This window comes from Dreissena polymorpha, chromosome 1 (assembly GCF_020536995.1).
Source record: "Dreissena polymorpha isolate Duluth1 chromosome 1, UMN_Dpol_1.0, whole genome shotgun sequence".
Classification (NCBI taxonomy): Eukaryota; Metazoa; Mollusca; class Bivalvia; order Myida; family Dreissenidae; genus Dreissena; species Dreissena polymorpha.
The window spans coordinates 185,592,215-185,619,242 of record NC_068355.1 but is presented as its reverse complement, the minus strand read 5'-3'; the positions used below and the strand labels follow the sequence as shown (position 1 = coordinate 185,619,242).

General features: G+C 36.2%; 1 protein-coding gene and 1 long non-coding RNA gene across 2 annotated transcripts in view; both read right to left on the bottom strand.

The window, feature by feature from the left end:
- LOC127864234 (uncharacterized) overlaps positions 1–27,028 on the bottom strand; it is a 210,584-nt gene that overhangs the window by 158,370 nt on the left and 25,186 nt on the right. The gene's annotated exons all lie outside the window — the stretch shown is intronic.
- LOC127864253 (uncharacterized) lies at positions 17,173–24,463 on the bottom strand. The gene is made up of 5 exons (XR_008041646.1): positions 23,906–24,463; positions 22,391–22,542; positions 21,818–21,906; positions 20,988–21,130; positions 17,173–20,549 (listed from the first exon to the last, which is right to left on the bottom strand). It is a non-coding gene; the product is annotated as an uncharacterized LOC127864253 (long non-coding RNA).

Below are 27,028 nucleotides of genomic sequence, written 5' to 3'. Positions count from 1 at the left end.
CAAAACTGGGACAACTGGACATAATGCACGTGCTTCCAGTATCGTCCTGTGTTAGTACGAGCAGGCTTCCGTTTAATGGAATTTTTCGTTTAAATGAAGTCTCTTTTGAGCAAAAATCCAATTTAGGAGGAAAATCAGAACGAGGCTCAAATATACCCCAATTGACTCTGTGTGATTAAAAACATAACGGCTAATATGAGGTGCAATTTAATATTTAGCCCACAACAACACGTCACTTATAATGAATAATTTCCTAAAATAACGTACACGTGAGATTGAATTCCTGAAATAACATCATCATTTAGGTTGATTTGAAATGATTAAATCTGTTCAAAAAATGTAACGTGCATGTTTTGTGTAAATGGTATTCAAATGAGTTGTTAGAATAATAATTATAGGTTATTAGACGTTTTATTGTACAATACGGAGATATATTTGGACGAGCACACAGTTTGAAGTCAAATTGGATATATAATAATTATTATTATTTTACATTGCTTAATATTACATTTTTATAATTTGAATGTATTTTTGTTTAGACAATCGTCTACGTCTACGCATTCGCCATCGTATGTATGAGAATAAATTGGTAGAAAGACGATTATTATTTTTGCGCGTGAACAAGCACTCACGATAAAGTTATATATATTAGGGCGAATTTTGATTTAAATTGAGTTCATACAATAAAAACAAAATGTTCAAAAGAGATGTTGAGTAAAGATATGTTTAAAATCACACTGAATAGAAATGTTGGAGTATCAGGACGCAACAAACATGTTTTTAAATCCAATGAGCACGTGTTCTGTGTTGATAACAACGTGAATGTTCTTAGGATGTAAGGTTTTATTGTTATTTCAAAAGATAATAATTTTGAGTTGAAACAGTGTATGCAGACCTTTCGAATATACCGATGGGTCGAGAATGTAGATTAATTTTTTTGTGAATAAGAAGACAAGTTTTTAATTAACTTATAAAGCAAGTTTTTATTTTTATTGACATAGGCATTTATTTTTTAAACAATTTAGTAGACAATATTAAAATTTCGTCAATTATAAAAAATGATTTATGCAGTATGCCATCATCAAACATTTAGAAAGTACACACAACTGTTTTGCCTGTACATAGGGACCTTCTTACAGACTGATAATTTAATTGATAGATTTGCATTGAAGCGTAGTGTACTTGTTAGCTTGTAGTTATTTTTTATCCATGAAGAGTTTTACCATTTTATTACTAAAAATTATTTTTCAGTTTGTCAAAGTAATTGTCAAATCTGTATTACATCATTCAAATAGTTAAATAACAAGTTCAAGAACTTTAAACACATAATAAACAACTAACACTTTTGTTCTGAAACTCAAAAGCAACTTGTAACACTAAAATACATTTAAGATTAAACAAAAAATAAATAAAAATGCATTATTACATGCGATGATTTTATTAGATTGCATAGAGTTTTGAAGTCAACAGTATTTGCCTGTTATTTTCTATGCGTGTAATGAAATTGAACTGCATTCTTGGAAAACGGGGCTCAATGCATTTTCGTAAGGGGGTCGCCCAAAATAAGCTTGTGTTGTCCGCGCAGGTTAATCAGGGACGACACGTTTTGTTTCTACGTAGTTTTCGTTTAAAGGAAGTCTCTCCTAAACGAAAATCCAGTCATGATGTTATGTGTCGTGTCTGATGAGACTGTGCGGACTACACAGGCTGATCTTGCATGAGACATTTCGCACATGCATTAAGAATAGTTCTCACACAACGAGGCTTAATTATTGATTCCATTTAAGATCACGTGTAAGCGAATAAAGACTCCGAAGAAAGCGTGAAATCTGTCCTGAAGTCACTGACAAGGTATAGTATATTCATTGTCACTCGTGTCTTTAATTATCAACATTTATTAACAGTAAAGCTGCCTTGGTAAGTGTTCAACATAAAATGTGCGATTTTGTCCTAGAAATTTAATAAATATCATTAAGGCGATTTGTTGGATTCGCAGCGTATGAGACATATGTGTAAGCTATAACACGAAACAAAAATATATGCATACAGTGGCGAAGTGAATAATGTGTCCGCGATCGGGAGGTCACGGGTTCTAGACCTACTGTGGGATCGTGCTTTAGATTTCCCAAATAAACACCAAATATTGGTTCTAGTCCCTGGAAGCGGACTTGAGAGCGTTTCAATTAAGCCTTATGCTTTCTATGCAATCGAGCTAAATGAATATTTTTTAACTAATACATACATACGCATATTCAAACACAGTTTTCCATTTCATTCAAAAACACAAGAATCAGCAAAGGAACCTGGAAATTTGTTTTCCAATGCTACGAATCGAATAATTGAGAACATTATGGCCTGTGGCGACACCAATAAATGTCTCGTGGAAACCCTCGAGAAGTTGATCAACCGCCGAGACGTCGTGAAAAAAAGACAACAGCGTAATGGAAGTCGGGCGAACGCGGAACTGAATTCAAAACGCGTCGGCATGGAAAATGAACGGTCACAAACACAATGCCAAATATCAGAACCGGCTGTTGCTAAGCGCGACTTCCATAACTAAAACTGCTTCAAGCTTGGGCAGATCTGCGGCTTCTAACGAGACTCCTGCTCCGCGCGCGATACAAAATACTGCTCAAACGCACCGCTGTGCTGCACTGGGCTTTCCGGCGGCGGAAATTTCCTCCTAAGTGACAGTTACGGAAACTGCGTGCCGATTTACGACTCCTACACGTGCGAAGACGATGCAGATGATGTACAATGTTTGGCAGCGTTAAGCGGCCGTTGCACCGGACATGACGCAATTTATAGGTGTAGGCGCCTGCTAGCGCGGTCTGTTGTGTTTTTATCATAAGCTCGTTTAACAACACTTTAAACGTTGTTCTTCTTGTGCGTTAGTTTGTTCGGGGATATTTAAAGAAGAATAATGTATATGATTTGTGATCACTTACTATTTAATGTAGAATGTTAATTATGATTTTGTTGTTTGAACAATTATTAAATGAGTGCCTTAGTATTTATCTTACTACACATACGCAGGATGCATAGGTTCAATACAATCGTCATTATTCTGTGACATCGTGATTACTCGTGTGACATCGTGATTACTCGTGTGACATCGTGATTACTCGTGTGACACCGTGATTACTTATGCGACATCGTGATTACTCGCGTGAAATCGTGATTTCTCGTTCTACATCGTGATTACTCTTGTGACATCGTGATTATTCTGTGTCATGAATTTTCATTAATTTCGTGGGTTAACCAATTCTCAAATTGAAGACCTCAACGAACAATTAGTTCTTGTTAGGTTTTATTGTTTGTTTTGAATGGGTGGGGGGGTCACAGTTCAATGAATTTACGAGTCCACAAATTTGTAAGTTTTCCATTCACGAGTTTTATACCGCCGTCAATGATTCTATAGTATATGCTCGTTGGTGAAATGTACGAGTGTTCTGAGGATATTCCTATAGTCGTGCTAAATTGAATTGAAGTTTAAAAATGCTGTCCTTCTGAGGTAAGAACGTACACATCAGAGCCTCGCTCTGGGAAAACGGTGCTTAATGCATGCTCGACAAATATCGTCCTAGATTAGCCTGTGAAAATTGCACTAATCAGGGTGGATACTGTCCGCTTTTTTGATATCGTTTGGTTGAAGGAAGTCTCTTCTGAACGAAAATCCAGTTAAGGCGAAATTGTAGCCCCTAATTAGCATGGGAGAACTGTGCAGGCTTATTTGGGACGACACTGTTCACACATGCAGTAAACCCCGTTTTCCCAAACCGACGCTCATTTGATCGGTTTCAGTTTGTGAAACTCTCGTTTAAATATATCCGTAAAGATTTGATTTTTTATTTAATTTGCTTTAACGCTCTGCACGATAGAGAAACATCTCATTTAACAAAAGTGTAGAAAAAACAAACAGCCGATTAAAATGTGTATACTTAAATTCCCCTTTTAAAGCACATTTCATATACAAAAGTACTTTTTACGTCGCTTACAGTCATAATAATGTGTATTTTATATGAAGTCATCTTTATTATTCCCATGTGTGTCGTATGTCATATTTAACTCCAATGTTTACACTTTTAAGTCATGTACGTTGAGTGTCCATCTAGTTAATAAAATACTGTAACGAAAAAAAATTGTTTTATCCCGATACCTAAATAATATCACGACTATTATTGATGATATCCCGATATCTAAATGAAATCACGACTATTATTGATGATGCTGATATCTAAATGAAATCACGACTATTATTGATGATGCTGATATCTAAATGAAATAACGACTATTATTGATGATGCTGATATCTACATGAAATCACGACTATTATTGATGATGCTGAAATCTAAATGATATCACGACTATTATTGATGATGTTGATATCTAAATGAAATCACGACTATTATTGATGATGCTGATATCTAAATGAAATAACGACTATTATTGATGATGCTGATATCTACATGAAATCACGACGATTATTGATGATGCTGATATCTAAATGAAATCACGACGATTATTGATGATGCTGATATCTAAATGATAGCACGACTATTATTGATGATGCTGATATCTAAATGATATCATGACGATTATTGATGATGCTGATATCTAAATGAAATCACGACTATTATTGATGATGCTGATATCTAAATGAAATCACGACTATTATTGATGATGCTGATATCTAAATGAAATAACGACTATTATTGATGATGCTGATATCTACATGAAATCACGACGATTATTGATGATGCTGATATCTAAATGAAATCACGACGATTATTGATGATGCTGATATCTAAATGATATCACGACTATTATTGATGATGCTGATATCTAAATGAAATCACGACTATTATTGATGATGCTGATATCTAAATGAAATCACGACAATTATTGATGATGCTGATATCTAAATGAAATCACGACTATTATTAATGATGCTGATATCTAAATGAAATCACGACTATTATTGATGATGCTGATATCTAAATGAAATCACGACTATTATTGATGATGCTGATATCTAAATGATATCACGACTATTATTGATGATGCTGATTCTGTAAAAAGTAAGCCTCACTCTGAGAACACAGGATTTAATACATGTTCGTAAAGTGGTCTGGGAACACAGGATTTTATGCATATTCGTAAAGTGTTCTGGGAACACAGGATTTAATGCATATTCGTAAAGTGTTCCGGGAATACGGGGTTTAATACATGTTCGTAAATTGTTCTGGGAACACGGGGTTTAATACATGTTCGTAAAGTGTTCTGGGAGCACAGGATTTAATGCATGTTAGTAAAGTGGTCTGGTAACACGGGGTTTACTGCATGTTCGTAGAGTGGTCTGGGAACACGGGGTTTAATGCATGTTCGTAAAGTGTTCTGGGAACACGGGGTATAATGCATGTTCGTAAAGTGTTTTGGTAACACGGGGTTTAACGCATGTTCGTTAAGTGTTCTGTGAACTCGGGGTTTACTGCATGTTCGTAAAGTGGTCTGGGAACACGGGGTTTAAGGCATGCTCGTTAAGTTTTCTTGGAACACGGGGTTTACTGCATGTTCGTAAAGTGGTCTGGAAACACGGGGTTTACTGCATGTTCGTAGAGTGGTCTGGGAACACGGGGTTTAATGCATGTTCGTAAAGTGTTCTGGGAACACGGGGTATAATGCATGTTCGTAAAGTGTTTTGGCAACACGGGGTTTAACGCATGTTCGTTAAGTGTTCTGGGAACTCGGGGTTTACTGCATGTTCGTAAAGTGGTCTGGGAACACGGGGTTTAAGGCATGCTCGTTAAGTGTTCTTGGAACACGGGGTTTACTGCATGTTCGTAAAGTGGTCTGGGAACACGGGGTTTAAGGCATGTTCGTAAAGTGTTCTGGTAACACAGGGTTAAATGCATGTTCGTTAAGTGTTTTGGAAACAAGGGGGTTTGATGCATGTATGTATAGTGGTCTGGGAACACGGGGTATAATGCATGTTCGTAAAGTGTCGTCAGAAGCAACACTTTTCGTTTTTAATGTTCTTTTCGTCCGAAGGAAGTCTTTTTTAAACGAAGACCATGTATTAGGGGAAAGTGTCATCCCTGATAAGCGGATCTGACGTTATAGACTTATTTAATACAAGTATAAAGTATATTTTACCCAAGCTCGGTTTCATTTGTTGAATATGAAGCAAGAACATGATGCATACTTGTACCAAGTAAATATTCTTTCCTTCATTATACTAATACATGGAACATTCATTCGAATATTTAAACATGCTGGTTAATAGGAAAAGGGTCCAGGATTCCGTATGTTAAAATGTAATTTTTCAATGTATGTTGCATCAGTTGACACGTTTTAAACCACATCTGAAAAGTAAAACAATAAACAAACATCCTCAGCTAATGGCAAAATTGTCAGTATAGTCCGCGTATCTAAATCACTTTGCTTTTCATCCGTTAAATGACGGCTAATAAAACCAGTTAGGCGATAATGTTGTGCTCACCGGTGACGCCGTCTATCCAGCCGTAATAAGCTTGCACGGAAGCAGTGACGCTAGGGACAACATCGTGCAGGCAGTTTCCGAAACCGAAACGGATTATTTCTGTAGCTCCCAACTTCCAGTCCCCAGCCGACACAACAGCGGACCGCCAGAATCACCCCCTATAGGTCACACAGTTTGGATTAGCATGTATTCATATACAATATTTATTCCGTAAAAGTAACAAACTCATAGCCTTCAACCGAGCTACTATGACGAAATCACAATCGTATCTTGCAATGTTTGGTGACATTTGCGTTCAAATTCTGATAATTATTAAATAGCCTGTTTTCATTGGTCCGCATGCATACAATTAGTTTTTCATGATCTTATTTTTGATAAACTTAAAATGTGGTCCATTCTCATCTGATTCTTTACGAGAGTGTGTCATCACACCAGGATGTCGTTACACTGTAGAACGGTTTTACATTCATGTTATAGAAATTGTAAGTTGGAAATGAGCAGTCTCACAAATAATGACGAATATACCCCCCACACCTAACAACCGCATTTAAAACGCGCCAGGATATCGAACGTTGTTACAACCATGTTAAACAAATTGTAATATACGAGATCGGCAGTCTCAATCATGAAGCAAATACTTTCCCAAATTTTCACATGCGAAGCTTACACGATAAAGCTTCGCAAAAAATGCGTCAAATAAACACTAGCCCCTTTTTACATTTGAAGCTATTTCTGGCCTCAGTTTCACTTACAGACCTTACACGGAAAAGCCTTAGGGATTGATAAACCACTAGCTCCAGTTCTCAGTCGTACTTTCGAAGCACGTGGGCGCTCCCGGTCCTTTACTGGCGATGCAGATGACTTCACTGCGGAAGTTGTAGTAGCCGTTCTCTTGAAGCCACGTGGTTCGGGAGATTTTGGTTAGCGCGAGATGCACGCGTTTCAGTTGAAGTTGTCACGCAGGCGCCATGAACGAAAACGGGTCTGAAAAATATTTGTGTTATTATGATATCTCGCACAATTTTAACACGGTTTCGAGGAAATTGGAAAATAATTTTAGAATGAAGTTATAGAATAATGTTTAACAAGATGATATGGTTAACACCACCGGCGCGCCTCTAATGTCACATGCGAACATTTTCTTAACACCCCTAAATGTACATTAATGTAGATTGATGGAGTTGCCTTAATAAAAATGAGCCTCGCTCTGGGAAAACAGGGATAAATGAAAAGTGTCGTCCCAGATTAGCCTGGGCAGTCCGCATATTAATCCATCTAGACTGGATTTTCGTTGAGAAAAGACTTATTTAAAAAATAAATTCCATTAAAGTGAAAAGTGTCTTCCCTGATTAGCCTGTGCGGACAGTGTACGCAAATACATTAATCCTCGTTTTCACAGGGCGAGGCTTACATACATTCATCATAATCATACAAGTAAGTGTTACTTTAATGGAACTGTAAATAGGGCAAGTGTACTTGACCTGTCGCCCCTTTATATATACATCTTTTATGGTTTCAGCTGTTTAGTATGACGGGCTTAAATTAGTTCATTCCAAATGGCATAGTACATGTATTGTGAATCACGCAAACGTGAACAGTTATCAAGCCGTTTCGCAGAAGAAAATAACGCGAACATTTTAAACAAGTGTATCCGTTTCAAACTGAGAACGTTATGATGATGGTGATGATGATGGTGATGATGATGATGATGATGAAGCTGATTATGATGATGATGACGATGATTATTATAATCATGGTATTCATACTGCTGCTGATGATTATAATGATAAAAGCATCATAAAGAGTTCTATTTTGGCGATAATAACGCTGTTGTTTAAAATGTATGGTTTTTCCTCAACGATAATTACGTTACGCCATCCTTAAATGAAACCATTTTACGATCTCACCATCAAGGATGTCTTCGGTCGCTCTGTGCCCAGTAACGTAACATTCGGCATCAACGTAAGCATCATAAACGGTCGACACTGACGTCACATGCGCAACGCCGCTAACCGTAAGTAGCGGCGATGAAAAGGCACACCGGGTAGTTGTAGTTGGAGTGGATAGCCGGATATTCCTGTCGCAGTACCGCGATGTCGTTCGCCGGGTAGGGTTCGCCTATGTATCCAGTCTCTTTAAACAATATAGATATGAGGTTACGCATGCGCAATTAATTTCCTTCTATATTACATATAAAATAGTTGATGTTCGATATCAATTTTTACCATGACCAAGCATTTCAACACTATATCATCATACATCATTGGAAAGATAAATGCACAATCTTTTGAAAAAAATGCATGCCATCAAATTCTATGTGTTGTAACTCAAAATATTTACCTTAAAATAGGCACACCAGTTTTGACACATGTGGAGGCGACCATTTTTACTCAAATAGTATGACCTACTTTCAAAGCCGGGAACCATCGACAGAAAAAGTAGAGCACAAAAATGGCTTTTTTTCTTATTGCTTACAAATATACCTTCAAATTAATACCAAAAACAACCATTTGCATTCTATTTTACAAATCCTAGGCAGCATTCACTGAACAATGTGTGCTATATATCAAATTGACTGCATGTAACCCTGTAAACAGGAGTTCCGGTTTGGGATTATGTGACCTATGAGTGATAGTAGTAACGCGTGTACGGATGTAGTTTTATCAAAAGGCATTTACATAAAGACTCTTATAAATGAAAGTTAAATAATAACCATTTAGTTAAACGCTTAGTTATAAAGCCCTTTTAGCCGTATTTATAAGACTGCTATTTTTTGGTGATGTAGCACTACAATACTTTATCGTATGTTTTGGTGACCCGAATCGTCTGCATCAAGTCATCGGAAATGAACAGAGAGTCGACGCTGAGGACTACCGAGTATTCTTGATCCGAGGGCAGCCTTTTTATTATGCAATAAATAAGCGACTTACATTGCAAAATGTATCATTCACATTGTGTTTATATATTATACGTAATTTTTTTAATTACTTAACAACTCAATTTGTGCAGGCGTTTAATGATTAATTAATCAGGAAAATCTTCAACAAAAGCACACATTATTTTAAACTTTAATCGACGCTTTTGATGTTTTTTATTTATTTAAAGGACATGAATATAATAAATACATTAATTTAATATAAATGAATCATTGCACAGTTAATGTATGATTGTCGTTTTCAATTTACTTAACTGTCATGAAATGTGAAGCGGATGCGTTATATCACGTTATAATCAAAATGGCGACGTCCATGCCGAGACATGTTTTTTCCGCCGTTTATACCCTTTATTTCGTTTGTTTAATTTTTTTAAATGACGCTCACTTTCCAGCTATATCAGTAAACATGTGTGTGTTTTGCATATCTACGCTTCATGGGCATAGCATATTTTAAGTTCCAATTTAATCTACTGAGACATTCCCAGACCGAACGTATAACATTTCATGCGGAATAAAACTAATTGATATATAATCAGGTTGATTTTTGTTTACGCGTTTGCGTTTGGTGATAATTCTGGGCAAAGTATGGGGTGAATTCCTCAATCGTTTTAAACCACAAATGTATGTAGTGATTTTTCAAAAGCAGTCACATCCACTGTATTCATTCGTTTATGTTTAATGTCTTGTATGCATTTCCTCTACTTGTAAATAAGCAACCCGTTTGTAATAACGGGGCTTAATGCACGTGTGTAAAGTGATGTCCATATTAGCCGCCCACACAGTAGGACGGAACTTACCACTGAGTCTTGATTTTGGTTTAGAAGAGACTTCCTTTATATCGAACAATTCCATATTAAAGGAGAGTGTCGTCCCTGATTAGCCTGTAATCCCCTTTTTGCAATAGTGAGGATCATATGAATATGTCATTTGCATTAAACAAATGAATATCGCACAACTATATACTCATTATGATACTGGAGTTTCATTTCTCATATATATCTAATGGATGTTGCATCATATTGAGAACTTACGTCTCATAGATTTTAAGCCATACAACATATTTTATTACTTTATTACTTTGATATATTCCATTGCAGGTTTCAAAATTAATAAGCAATCCGGCATTCTGCATTGACAAGATATATGACCGATACAGGGAATCTAGATGAACAAATATGACTATCAAGAAACTTTGAATAATAACATATAGAATGCAATATTATTTAATGCAGGTGTGCGTTATGGCATGCAATTCTACAGCAGCTAGACGATTTACATTCTCTCATCTACCAGAAATGTTGCACTGAGTTTTAAGCTTTAGAACATTTGTGAACGGCTCATTAATATTACTTAAAGCAACATTAACACATTGAATCGCAAAGTAACAATTATGATTTGACATTCGGATTACCATTACCGTTTGAGTTTATGAGATTGGCACATGGGAAAATGCTAATATTTAAAATCATCAGATTTAAATTATAACAAACACTGACGAATAACAAATTCAGTTACAAGTCATGTACATAACTCTCCAAAGCGTTAAAATAACGGACACATAACATTTTAAAGGAGCTTTAACTGTTTAGTAATGAAACAAACAAGCCTTCTCATTACGTTAAACAATTGTTAACAAATCGTAAACATGTAATATATTATGAAACATTGTAAAGTATCAAATTCATTTTCTAGCGTACTAGTAATAATGTTTTCCATCTTAAGCATGTATACATTTCCGAAAAAAAAAATTGCCTCAAAGAAAAGTTCTGATATATGCTTGCGCTATCAATAAATGTTAGGATATTAATAGACAAGATAAACGTTTTAGTAATATCACAACTGGATAGATTCCTGTTAATTTTTATAAGACATTTGTCATTGACAGATATTTGAATAATCCAGCGCTTCACTATTTTTTTCGGAACACAACAAGAAGCGGGAATGTATTCGGCTAAGATTCGCATTCCGAGTGATAGACAAACAGTTTCCTTTCGTCGCAATAACGCCAGCAGAGAAGCCGAATACATTATTAAAAAACAAAGCGATGAAGGCACTGAAGTTGTTCGCTGTTGTATATTCTTAGACCCAAGTCAGTTTTCAAAATTATGTTATAGCTTTTTATATCGCAAGTTTGAAACGGACACAACCCATTCACATTTATAAAGAGTGTGTCTTAAAGCACAGGTCGATGTGTGTTTTTTTTTCAAATCATTAATAAAAAGGTTATTTAAGAATCATTTTGAGAAAACAGGACTTAATGTATATGCATTAATTTTCATTCCAGTACCAGAGACTGTCTTTAAACGCAAAACACCATAAAATCAGAAAGAGTCGTCCTTGATTAGCTTGTGCGCATTGCACAGGCTAATCAGTGTGCACAGGCTAATATTATTATTTTGACATGCATTATGCCCCGTCTTCCCTGAACACAGCCAATATGTACATATTTCAATGATAAACACTAGACTGGCCAATGTCGTCTTACAAACTGTTAAACACTATTGATTAAATACACACTGCAGTGGTAGAGCAGACGCTTCTAGCATTCGTCGTCTGCATAATTTTACTGCAGGTAGTGAAGACAGGCAGAGGTTATCGTTCATAGCTTAGCAAACAACAGACTGATTTGCAGTTATCGTTCCTAGCGTAGTTAAAATCAAACTGGCTTGCAAAAGTGCGTCTCTACATAAGTGTGAGCTAACGCTCATAGCTAACAACAAGCAGCCGCGCTCTTGGAAAATGTGGCTTAATGTATGTGCAGACATTGTCGTCCAATATTAGCATGTGCAATCCGCACACGCTAATCAGAGAAAACGCTTTCCGCTTTTATTGTATTTTCGTTTAAATGAAGTCTCTTCTTAGCGATAATACAGTTTAGACGGAAAGTGTCGTCCCTGATTAGCCACGCTTAAATGGGATGGCATTTTATGAACATTCTAGAATCACAGTTTTCACAGTGCTCAATTTAAACAATGCAGCAACAGCATAACTCGTGCGCTATTGCCACAAAACAGCGGGGTAAATTATGACATAAAATACGCTATAAATGATATATTTTTACGTGGCGTATACATAATTTTGAAAATCCATAATCTTATCAGAGATGTTTTCGGTTTTAAAATTAAAGCCTGAAACATTAGCTTAGAGTGCGACGGAGGTGTTGACTATCAGGACGTAGCGGTATTCGTCAGGGTCTAAACGGAACAGAGACTTCAGCGATATTCCCGGGGATCCGATTTCTATTGTCCAAATGGATTCCACAGGGATTCATTTGTCATTTCCAACTGATTGTATTTGTGCGGAATTTAGCTGCTGACCACTACGCTGTGATCGTTTTTTATTTGCAGAGTCGCTTCCCGTATCAATGGCGGTGTAGACGGTTAGGTTACAATATACTAAAATATTTTGGAGTGCAATGCTATACTCTCTAAAAACATTAACATCATTTGTAAGAAGACACAATTCTCTGTAGGGGCACTTGCCATGGTTTTATTTTAGAATGTTTCTTTGTGCATGAGGTAGGGAAAACATTGATGTTTAACAGAAATTCACTCTTTTGCTTAAAGGTTGGAGATTACATGAGACTTTGACAGATGGCGGAAACCCTTCTCAACTGGTACGAAGCCGGTTAATAGATGGCCATAAAACAGTGACCGCTGATTCGCGTCGAGTTCTTTCTTGCATAACGTATGATCCCCCCCCCCTTTTTTTATTATTTTAATCAGTGCGGCTTGGAATGCTCTTCAAGAAAATATATGGTTATGGGGATGTCTTTGTGCAAAAGTTTGACTTTATTTTTTGTTCAAGTTATTGCTTTCACATTGAATTTGTGTAGGAAATCTTTTAGTATATTGTGACCTTTAGGATCCGATTGAGCCTCGTTCTGGGAAAACTGGATTGTATACATGTACGTAAAGTGTCGTCCCAGATTAGCGTTAGCAGTCCGCATAGGGTAAACAGAAGGTTTTATACATGTACGTTAAGTGTCGTCCCAGATTAGAGTTGGCAGTCCGCAAAGGGTAAACAGAAAGTTGTATACATGTACGCTAAGTGTCGTACCAGATTAGCGTTAGCAGGCCGCATTGGGTAAACAGAAGGTGTTACACATGTACGTAAAGTGTCGTACCAGATTAGCGTTAGCAGTTCGCATAGGTTTAACAAAAGGTTTTATACATGTACGTAAAGAGCAAGCAAAGGGTAAACAGAAGATTTTATACATGTACGTAATGTGTCGTCCCACGTTAGCTTAAGCAGTCCGCATAGGGTAAACAGAAGGTTTTACACATGTACTTAAAGTGTCATATCAGATAAGCGTAAGCAGTTCGCATATAATAAACATAAGGTTTTATACGCGTACGTAAAGTGTCGTCCCAGATTTACGTTAACAGTTCGCATATGGTAAACAGAAGGTTTCATACATGTACGTGAAATGTGTCGTCCCAGATTCGCGTAAGCAGTTCGCTTATGGTAAACATAACGTTTTATGCGTGACGTAAAGTGTCGTCCCAGCTTAGCGTAAGCAGTCCGCATAGGGTAAACAGGAACGACACTTTCCGCCTAAGTTCGATTCTTCTTTAAAGGAGACTTTCCTCAAACTAACTATTCCATAAAAGCGAAAAGTGTCGTCCCTAATTATTAGGCCGTTCGGACATGCCTAAGCCCCGTTTCACAAAACGCGGCACAAGTGAATACAAATGTGTGGTCCGTGCAAGCAGTCAAATGTACACGTTGAATCATTTCAACGATTCATGTTCTACTCTAAAGTAATGGTAACATTGCTTCAAGTATAAAGAAAAACAACTATAATCAATTCAGGGCCACTTCGCGTTCAATTTACCGTTGGTTTTCTATCAACAAATAACTCGTATCGCTTAACTTCAACATCATGCAAACTTCGATTGTGTTTTCATGTAAACTGTTTAATAGTTTATCAGTTTATTTAAGTGTTATACACAATACATTATAACAATTATAACAATAAATGATGCATAGCATGTATGAATGTAATGTAAATGATCTATGTGCATCAACCAAATAAATGCTCTTCCAAGTGGTGGGGGAACTATTGAGACGGCACTAATACACAGCCTGGCTCCTACAAACATATACGTGTTCGTATAAATCGTAGGTAAATTTAAGGTAAATTAAACTAGTTCTATCAAAACATCTTTGGGACTAATACTCTTTGGGAATATCGAATACCTATCTCACTAAGAATATGATTTCATGATGAAATTCCTTGCACACAACTTTTAATTTTTGACACAATATACAAATTCAAAACATACAATAAGATAATTGATGAAAATAAATATGCGAGCAATACTTTTTACTCACGAATTAGGTAGTCATAAAAACAGCCCTTTTGACCCGTACTTTGTTGTTTATGAATTACTCGTACCCTAGCAGTTCACACGGTGTCAACAACTCTGACCTAAACATAGGTATAGAGCACTAATGCGCTTTTTCGGCATAGCTGTTTACCCAGCTTTTCACATTAAATGACTTTTACATAACGCCAGCAGACACGCATATATATTTTCGAATATTTCATAGGCTGATTCGAGATAAAACCTCTGAACTGTGGCTACATTACTATGTCTGTGCTCAGCGCAAAGGATGTAGCACTGTTCAGTGTAAGGAATTCCGGACTACTGTATGTTCAAACGACACAAATTGTGGCCCAGTTACGCGTTAACATCTTTCTCCCAGAATTTCAGTGTCAGTACTCGTTCACTAAATCGTCCGGTTAATATATAATTGACTATCGATAAACACAGTTTTGCTTTCAAGTTGAGAAAACATACATTACCGAAATAGTAAAGTGTCACGATAAGAGGAACATCGTTTAATTATCCAACCACAGTGTTTGCCGTACTCGCTCAGCACGTGTGGAAATTGTTCCTGAACGCCTGGATAGGCCGCCATTATTTACAAGTTTGCTATTTTGAATTCAATTTTGTATCGAAAAGCATTGTGCTAAAATGTGCCATTTACAATTCGCAATGATATTTTTAATGACCCTCGTCATGCGAAAATGGATCTTTATTTTGTATGCGCCAATCCTATATATAGCCCATTGAGTGAATTTGTAGCCAATAGCATCGCCTCTGACCAGACTGCGAAAACGCACATGTTGGGTTTAAGATACCCTGAACGAAACGCATAAGACCCATTTTTGCATGACGCGGCTATGCAAGAGTGGTTAAAATGTGTCAAAGAAAACTGCGTTTAAATCAAATATTAACATACGATTTATATTTTGATAGTGAAGAAATATACTCATAATAAGGCATGTGAGGACACATATGATGTGCGCTCCCGTAGTATAATTTTATCTACTGACACTAATGTGTGGTTTGACAATGATATCACACATTTCATGCGACAATTATGCGTCTTTCAAGTGAAAAAAAAACGTATGGTAATATACAAATGCATGCATTTTAGTGTTCTTTAGTGTAATTTTGTAATAATATTTTGGTTGCTTGTTAGATAAAAAGTAGTGCAACAACAACAGTAATATTGTTCACATGTGAATACGCATTTAAGAGTACGTCAGAAGGTCTTCATGTCATCGATCACGCCTCACTAACTTTTTCTAACAAATTATTTTAAAACAGATGCGACTACGTCTCTCATGTTCGCTCTAGCCTGTTACGAAACATTTATGCCGGTTTTGTTCTTTGAAGCCATATACTTACAGTTACTAGTCACGCGATTTTCCAACATTTTGCTATCAAATGGTAAGCATTATTTTCCACATGTTCCAGAAGCTGATCACAAAACATTGTTTTCGATTGTTTAGAGATTAAAAAATTATTATGGTGTATAATGTACATCTCTTTTTAACCAACGTAAATACAGTGATTCATATTGTTTTACCATTAAACGACCTTGGACTAAAATATATATATAATTTCACTTATTACAACAACATAATACATACATGTCTGATATAAGTTTGCATTCTGTTGAATATATAAGTGTGCCATTTCATCACTTCAGCAATTATACTTTACATTTCAACAGAATGACAGACACGACCAAATCACTAATATCCCCTGACTTGGAAGATATGACATGTAAATATGTTTGATACGAAGAATAAAAATTCATATAAATGTGTACTAGATGTTAGCTTTAAGAACGAAAACAAATTTTCAGAACGAAAACATGTTTCTCCCATTCATTTAGCCTGAGAATGTTGCTCGCAATACATTTTCTAAAGTGCCACATTGAATCAAGTACATAAATCACATATTTTATAAAACGTTCTGCCTGACATACTTCACCTACTCTCAATAGGAGTGGGCTTCGTCAACTGAAAATACCAATCATGGCGTGAAATGTACGTGTGCACAGATTAACGTGTACGTTTTTAAGTTTGTCATTCCCATGAATTAGTGACTTGTTCCCATGATTAAGAACGTCATTCAATTGACTTACTTTCTCATTCCCACGGGTAAGCTTTTTCATTCTCATGACAAAGTTATCTCGTTCCCACTAACTTATTAATCGTGGGAACAACATAACAAGTCTTTGGAGCGACTTACATAATATCTGCATGAAGAACAATCCCCAAGTGAAGATCTTTCAGAATAGTTATTAAGGTTCTGAAAGGTATCCGAGTCTGACCAAAGTATGACGGGGGACAAACGAACAAACAGAGACACAGACCAAATCACAATATGCCATCGCCAAAAGGGACATTTATATAGAAGTGAGGAAACAATTAACATACATTTTTTATTTGCTATAACAACATTTTTTTCACAGTACAGCAATATTCCTGCTCTATGCATGGCTATATACATAAAATGGAGTGAAACAACAAGAAATTGATCAGCAAATCACATACATTAACATGATTATATCCCTAAACATACCAAAACTACAACGATACTATATTATATGACATGTGCTATGTCTTAAAAAAACAACAACAATTAATGTGCACCAAACTACAGAAATGATTCAATTCAATAACACAAACATTATAACCGTGCATAGGCAATTATTAATCCCTGATTAAGTCCTGATCATTAGTGATACACAATCAATGGTTAAAAGACCTGGTGGTACGTTGCATAAAGTTTTTCTTCAACAAGTTTTGCTTTTGCAAAATGTTAATTTTGGATAATCAAACAAATTAAGACATGATTTTGAACCTTAAATCTACTTTTACCAATATATTTAAATGCTTATAATATATTGTTTATATATTATAGAAACAATTTTATTATAGCTAAATATACATACAAAAACAAAACAAAATATATTTTGTTGGAAATAAAAAAGCGAAAGCAAAAATTTGAAATATTACACAATTTTGTCCAATAAAAAGCTGTGTATAATTGTTCAACAACAAAGCAGACATGTTTAATGCAAAGCAAGCTGATATAAAAAAACAAGTGTGTATGGAATCCAATCATAAGACATCAGATGAGTTGGGAGTTTTACGGAACCTGGCCGCAGTGAATGCGCGTAAACGACATTTAATGTGGAGCGGTCAACATGAAAACACCTTTTACAAAACTTGTAAACAAGAACCTAAAAGCAATCATTCAACACTGGAAATAGTCACAATCAATTAACAGCTATAATTCAAAATCAGACACCTTGACAAGCAACAACAAGTCAATAAATAAAAATGAATATATTAACACGTATTGCCTCAGTGTGAAAAAATACAATGTGATATTGTATGCGAACATGCACTTATAATAGTCAGAATACCAAACTTTAAGCACTGTATGGCCAATTTTGGCAATTAAAATATGATGAATTTTAATTGATGCCATACTGGAGAATTTGGTATAACGCATAGAAATAAACAATTATGTATTTCTTTAGTGATTGCTGAATGAATATAGTATATAGTTTATAGTGTGGAATAATAAAAAAAGATTCAATGTTCTTGTTACGTTGAGAGGTACAATTATACTCTAACAAGGGAGACGACTTTTATTTAGTATATCACAGTTGCTCTCCCTTGAATCGTTCTTCACTGTTTTCCAAATTTCCAGATAATAGTTGCTTAATTATATTAACTGAAAAGCTTGACATAAAACAAGGTGTTTCTAATGCTTAAAGTATATTATTATGTTAATAATCTGATATTCTGCATGTCTTAATTAACTCTACAGGTTAATGTGCTCATTCATCCAAAGCAATTCTTTTTCTCTATTGCCTGATATGTAAATGATGTTTAATATGAAACAATTTTGTACAAATGAATTAAAACAGTGAATGTATCTGTTTGAAATTTTATGAATAATGTACAAACAAAAACATTAGCTTTGCAGTTGATCTATTTACAAATGACAAAATAAACTTATATACATTGACACATAAATCTGTGTTACGTTATTCACTTATTACATTAGAAAAGCTGGTCGCAAATGTGTACATACAAATATTTAAAGCATAATGAACTTTTAATGCTAGAATGCAAATGTCAACACAAATGATGAGCATGTCAGTATATGATACAACAAGAACAATCTACAACCATATCTAGGATCATTATTCATGAAAATACTCACTTTGAAATAAAATTACTTGTGGAGGAATTACTATCATATTTTCAACAATGAAAGCATACTTTTTTTAAAAATTAAACAAACTCCATTACAATTAAGATGCACTTCTAAATTTTCCTTTATTTACATTGTTTTTCCATTAATGTTTTCATTAATTATACAATATTATGCATGCACATTCACACATTTTTTATAACGCGCTTAACTATTGTTAATATTAAACAAAGTATCTGTTGTCAATAAATAAATTGATAATTAACAGAAGGTTAATTTAGTTTGAATAAATCAAATAATTAATTGATATTTTACTATTACATCACTACATGAAATTCTTGATAAAATACAGCATCAAAAGAGCAAACTGATGATAAATGAACACAGACAGAATGACAGACATATCAGAATAGAAGCATCACAATTATGAACCGTTCTGATCAATTATTTTACCTAGCACATATTGCTATTTTATAGGTAAAAACTAAAAATAAACATGTCTTGTTTATACAATAAATACATTACCTATTGTCCAAGGTATCGGCATTATTTAAACAACTTTGTGAAGGCTTAAAATCAATGTTTAAATAAACAACAATTGTACAATCATTTTGTCTGTCTGTTTACGATAATCAGGATAAAGCTATATAGAGTCAGTTTCTGAATACAGACAAAATAGTAGTACTTGCATTATTTTGCTCTTGAAATAAAACTTTAAATTACTGCTATTACTGAGTTTCCCCTTATCATATTGGTCTATTTACCAATATATAACAAAATACTTAATCATCAAGATACTGTCAGTATCATTATGCCCATACAATATGAAATGTAGATTTTTCTTCCCATACAATCAGACTGTACACACGAGACAAAGCTGCTGGTCATAGGACATGACTGGTAAAAACACTTCACTGGTCACATGACTTGGCTGGCCAAAGAACTAAGCTGATCCTAAAACTTGGCTGATCACATGACTTGGCTGATCACAAGACGTGTCTGGCTACAGGACTTGGCTGATCACAGGACTTGGCTGATCACAGGACTTGGCTGATCACAGGACTTGGCTGGCCACAAGACTTGGCTTATCACAGGACTTGGCTGATCACAAAGCTTGGCTGATCACAAGACGTGTCTGGCCACAGGACTTGGCTTATCACAGGACTTGGCTGATCACAGGACTTGGCTTATCACAGGACTTGGCTAATCACAAGACTTGTCTGATCACAAGACTTGGCTTATCACAGGACTTGGCTGGCCACAAGACTTGGCTTATCACAGGACTTGGCTGGCCACAAGACTTGGCTGGTCTTATTGTTCTTTGTCATTCCCTCATTTTTGTCTTAACAGTGACAGGCGTTTTCCTGCCTTCCCAATATTTCAAGATGAGGAATTCCATAGTAAATGCTCAGGACTGCGAGTCGTTTAAGAAGCCAACGCAGGCACTTATTGACTATCATGCTTAAACTGTATGTATAAATGATCTTCAAAGGCATGCATGGCGTCAATCTAATGACAAGTGCTGTAACAGGCTGTCTTTTTGATTGGCCGGTTTAATAACATCGAATGGGATCTGAAATAAAGGAAGGTATGTTAATGTAAATTTCAGTTCATTATTCTAATTTTGTTACTTAGAAAAGCAGTGAAAAAGAACCAAACTGACATATGGTCTTGAGCTTCTTTGATTTGAATTTATAGATAGGTGGTCCGAGATATATTCCTTAATTATTAAATATTTACGGCAAAATAATATGAACATGTAATGAAAAAAGTTTTTTATGTCTAATTCCACTAATGCAAAAGGAAGCTGATATACAATACACAACAGTACACGCCCACATGCTGATTAACATGTTTGGAGAGTTGCATAACAAAATAAGAAATATGTTTTGAGGTTATATATGCCACACAACCTGACAGGCGGACAAATGTTTAGACGGACCAGTGTTCCCTTAAACTGTCTCTGAAAGTAGGTATTTACAAAAAGCCTACACACGTCTCACAAACTCACAAAGGTTCTATGTGGAGGATGTTCACAGGCAGCAGGTCAGGTAACAAGGAGAGGAGAGAATCTCAATACATCGACAGCTGCTGGCTTGAAAGCTGTGATTAACTGCATCCAGAAGAAACTTAACGCCTTGATATTCGGGTTGTCTGGAAAAAGTAGATTGTGTGTCAAACTTGACAGATAATTGTGCAAATATGTCAAGCATTTTTTGCATTACAGAAATTGTCTTTGTCAACCATAAGCTTCCATATTGCTTAGCCAACATAAACAGATTTGAACAGAACCAATTTTGTGGCAACAACGTTTCAGAGATGGAAAGCTTCTGAAAATAATACAGACATGCAATGCAATCATTTTATATCAACAGAGAATATGTGTTGAGTTAATTTCAGTATATTATTAAACTTTATTTCACAGGTGGTTATAGAGAAACAAATATGTTCACCAGGTGCATAGCAATGTGGGAAAGGGACTTTCTCTTAATCCCGGAATGTAATAAATATCCTAATATTTCATCACTTTACATTGGCAATACTTAAAAATACATGAAAATAGCTCAGATATCATGTCTTTGCATAATACTGTATTAATGTGGGATCTTAGTCAAGTGGTGGGATGCCTGTCTAGGAATCGAAAGGTCCCAAGGTAGAATTCTGCTCAGACCACAGAACTGTCCGTATCAAACAATTAATCCCATTCTTGTTCTATTGGGTACCTGTGAGGGAAATAAGCAAATCTGCTGTGGTTGCATACCGTGCAGAATGTAAACGGACGACTTACATCCCAGTGATCTGGTGCCACAGTGTACGTTTTGCTATGGTTAGGGGACTTACCTATTGAGATGTAGTGGCTGAGTTGGAGTTGTTAGGATACTTCTCTGTGAACAGAAAACCAGCTCTTTGCGCATCACTGACATATGTCCCTGTAAACCAAATAATTAATTCATTCTGAAATAGCATCATTTATATTGGAGGTCAATCAATGTTGTTTGATTAAATAATATAAGAAATACATTATGTTTGAAGGCTCTTGATACAAATGAGGTATACAATAAACACTTCACACACACACAGTCTACTATATACTGTACACTTGATACAATCATTTTTCATCCATATCTAACCAATCTGCATTAAGTTACGTGTAACTCCAAAAGAGTTGGATGGACATAAGGAAGAATGGAAGGACGGAGACAATGCTACAATTTTATCCGATCTGACCTCCCCCCTGCACCCTTTCAAGGCAATACAAAATGGCAACTATTATGAATATTTACAATTACGTAAGTTTAAGTTAGCAGCAAGGATAGAGTTTTACCAATGTATAACAAGCACACACTATTGAAATAAAATTTTGAGTAGTAACACACTGCACATTATACACTATAAATTACAGGACCAATGTACCTTGTAGAAGAGGTAATATCAGCCCACTTGGCAGGAAAGTGTGGAGCCCCAGCTTTAGACTGGCTGCACCTATCCGGGCCCAGCTTACCAGACAGCCTGTTGTTCAGCAGGGTACCGATCTATGACTGCATGGGATCCTGTAGGAACCGGCTCTTAAAACAAAATTCAGGACCTTAAATAAATATTGAAGGGGATAATTGTATAATGTGCTGAAGTCATTTAAATAATTGTTTTGCTAAAATAAGATAAAATTTAACAAGTCTATTGTAGCGGATTTTGTATGCAATAATTATCGCTTGGTTCAAGGGCTGAATTTTGGCCGAAACGTAGACAAAACTATGCCTTCACCTTCTATCATTAAACCTGATATGAGATCAATTGCTATTTGCTATTTATTTATCAAGTGGATTAATTTTAAAAACACATACTAAACCATTTGATGCTAGGAGATTTCTTCAATCAGGCAGAAAAAATACTGATTTTAAGTGAGCTATATGAGCCTCATTCTGGGAAAATAGGGCTTAAAGTATGTGCAGTCTGCACAGGCTAATCTGAGATGACACTTTAATAGGACTTAATGTATGTGCAGTCTGCACAGGCTAATCTGAGATGACAATTTAATAGGACTTAATGTATGTGCAGTCTGCACAGGCTAATCTGAGATGACAATTTAATAGGACTTAATGTATGTGCAGTCTGCACAGGCTAATCTGAGATGACAATTTAATAGGACTTAATGTATGTGCAGTATGCACAGGCTAATCTGGGATGACAATTTAATAGGACTTAATGTATGTGTAGTCTGCACAGGCTAATCTGGGATGACACTTTAATAGGACTTAATGTATGTGAAGTCTGCATAGGCTTATCTGTGATGACACTTTAATAGGACTTAATGTATGTGTAGTCTGCACAGGCTAATCTGATATGACACTTTAATAGGACTTAATGTATGTGCAGTCTGCACAGGCTAATCTGATATGACACTTTAATAGGACTTAATGTATGTGCAGTCTGCACAGGCTAATCTGGGATGACACTTTAATAGGACTTAATGTATGTGTAGTCTGCACAGGCTAATCTGGGATGACAATTTAATAGGACTTAATGTATGTGCAGTCTGCACAGGCTAATCTGAGATGACAATTTAATAGGACTTAAAGTATGTGCAGTCTGCACAGGCTAATCTGAGATGACACTTTAATAGGACTTAATGTATGTGCAGTCTGCACAGGCTAGTCTGGGATGACACTTTAATAGGACTTAATGTATGTGCAGTCTGCACAGGCTAATCTGGGATGACACTTTAATAGGACTTAATGTATGTGCAGTCTGCACAGGCTAATCTGGGATGACAATTTAATAGGACTTAATGTATGTGCAGTCTGCACAGGCTAATCTGGGATGACACTTTAATAGGACTTTATGTATGTGCAGTCTGCACAGGCTAATCTGGGATGACAATTTAAGCACATACATGAAGCCCCATATCCCAGAACACCGCTAAGATACTACTTATTGTTCTTGTTGCTGCTGCTGCTGCTGCGACTGGGCCATAGACAGAGATGTAGTGAGTCCCGACGCCGAAGTCGCCACCCCAAACCCGAGAATTGCCGACAACAACTGTTGTTGAATGGCGTCAATCGCATACTGCTCTCCAGGCCTAAGGTTCACATTATTTGAGAACAACATATCGAGGTCAGTCACATTAACAGACGTGTCACGCAATGCCTGCTCTACCTGTTGGATCAGATCGTTTCAGTTCGAGCGACTTGTCCGGCCTAATTTGTCGACGCCCATCATCCAATTGTTGCTAAGCGACATCGATGCTGAGACGGAAGTCAATTCACCAAGGCTCTGCTGTTGGAAGTGTTGATGTAGCCAACATGAGAGGAGATATTGATAGGAGGCTTGGTATTCTGACGCAAGACGTCTTCATGCTGAATTTCTTAAGCGAGTTGTAGTATGTGTGCAAGAAGGGGGCTGTTATCGACTTTCACTTCAATGACGTTTGTCATGTTTGCTAGTAAAGTTCACTGAAAAGGAAATGGAAAGTAAACTAAAACCAGATTGTTTAGTGACACATGAATAAGCCTTGCAACACCTTACTTTACAGACCTGTTTTTAAAATGCCAAACATTGTGCCTAAAATTGATATTTAGAATATTGCAATTAATTGTTCACCAATTAGAACTCAGAATAACGTAGTATCAATGTTTTACGCGCACCAACTTGAAATTGGAATTTTTGGTTTTGTAGCAAGGTGTTATATTTATTTTTTGTAAATCAAAAACAGGCATTACTTGAGCAATTTAGAATGTGAGACTGTACACCTTTAATTGTGTGACTATAAAACTTTAAATGTGAGAATACATAATTTTAAATGTGATATATATACTCAGCAACTTAAAATGTGAGACAACACAACTTTTAATGTTACAATCTACATATTTAAGTGTGAGTCTGCACACCTTTAAATGTGACAGTTTATGACTTATACCTGAGACTTAACAACTTTAAATATGAGACAATACAACTGTATGGCATTTAATAAGAAACAATAGATGTGAGTTCAAAATAGTAATTTAACTTAGTGAAATAAGCAAACTAGAGCTTTGTCAAAGACGTGATGAATACCCCCACATGCCGCATTGACACATAATATTTTGCATGCCGTCTTCACAAAAACAGCAAACACCATGCTCAATTTTTAAAACGCAGTAAGTGACCCCTTGACCTAGTTTTTGATCTAGCATGGCCCATGTTCGAACTTGGCTTTCAGATTATCTAGATAAAACTTCTGACCAAGTTTGGTGAAGATCGGATGAAAACTACTTGAATAAGAGAAAGGACACCATACTGAATGTTAAAAAAAGCACAAAGTGACCCAGTGACCTAGTTTTATGCTCGGCATGGCCCATGTTGAAACTTGTCCTTAAGATCATTCAGATAAAACTTGTGACCAAGTTTGGTGAGGATTGGATGAAAACTACTTGAATTAGAGAGCGGACAACATGGTGAGGTTTAAAACGCACTAAGATACCCTGTGACCTAGTTTTTGACCCGGCATGACCTATATTCAAACTTGACCTAGACATCATCTAGATACAACTTCTGACCAAGTTTGATAAAGATTGGATAATAACTACTTGAATTAGAGAGCGGCCAACATGGTGAGGTTAAAAACACACTAAATGACCACGTGACCTAGTTTTTGACCCAGCATGGCCCATGTTCGAACTTGACCTACACATCATCTAGTTACAACTTCTGACCAAGTGTGGTGAAGATCGGATTTAAACTACTTGAAATAGAGAGCGGACATGCTCAATGTGTAAAACGTACTAAGTGACCCCGTGACCTAGTTTTTGACCCGGCAATGCCCATGTTTGAACTTGACCTCAAAATCATCTAGATACAACTTCTGACCAAGTTTGGTGAAGATCGGATGAAAACTACTTGAATTAGAGAGCGGACAACATGCTGATTGTTTAAAACGCACCAAGTGACCTCATGACCTAGTTTTTGACCCGGAAAGGCCCATGTTTGAACTTGGCCTAGACATCATGAAGATACAACTTCTGACCAAGTTTGGTGAAGATCGGATGAAAACTACTTGAATTAGAGAGCGGACACTTAATACAGTCAGACCGACAGACCAACTGACAGACAGACAAGTTCACTCCTATATACCCCCTAAACTTCGTTTGTGGGGGTATAATTAAGCCAGTTATTCTGAAAAAAAACTTTAAAATGTGCTATCACTAGGGGCTAGCTCTATTTTTACCTTTTTGGATTGGGACTATTCGTGACAAGAGCACCGCATTGCGGGTGCAGACCGCTCATCTATTTTCTTTTTAAAGGTGAAGGGACTCTCAATTTCAATCACAAAGGAGGGAGGGGTGGAGTGAAGAGAGGTGTATGGTGTGGGAGTGTGGACATTTATTACATTATCTTCCAAAAATGGGAAAAAAAATGAAAAAAAAAAAATCGGGGGTGGGGGGGGGGGGTGGGTGGAAGGGGAATCTTTGGTGCGATGGTTGTACGTATTTCAAAAATAAAATAATAAAATAAATATTTGTGTTTTTTAACTGTTTCAAAAAAAAATTGGGGGGGGGGGGGTGGGGTGGGGGGGGGGTGTAATGTGTAAGGATGTGGTGGTCATTTGTGAGATGATCTTAAAAAAAAAAATTAGGGGGGGAGGATTCGGGGGGGGGGGGAGGGCACGGGGGATGGTTTGGGTGGAGTCTATTGTGGTAATTGTCAGCCAAGAGTAGTTTTGGCAAAGTATCAATCAAATCTAATCATAAATAAAGAAGTTATGGCAATTTTAGCAAAATCTAATAATTTGACCTTGAGAGTCAAGGTCATTCAAAGGTCAAGGTAAAATTTAACTTGCCAGGTACAGTTACTTAAGATAGCATGAAAGTATTTGAAGTTTGAAAGCAATAGCATTGATACTTTAGAAGTAAAGTGGATCGAAACACAAAATTTAACCATATATTCAAAGTTACTAAGTCAAAAAAGGGCCATAATTCCATAAAAATGACAACCAGAGTTATGCAACTTGTCCTTTTACTGTACCCTTATGATAGTTTGCGAGTGTTCCAAGTATGAAAGCAATATCTATGATACTTT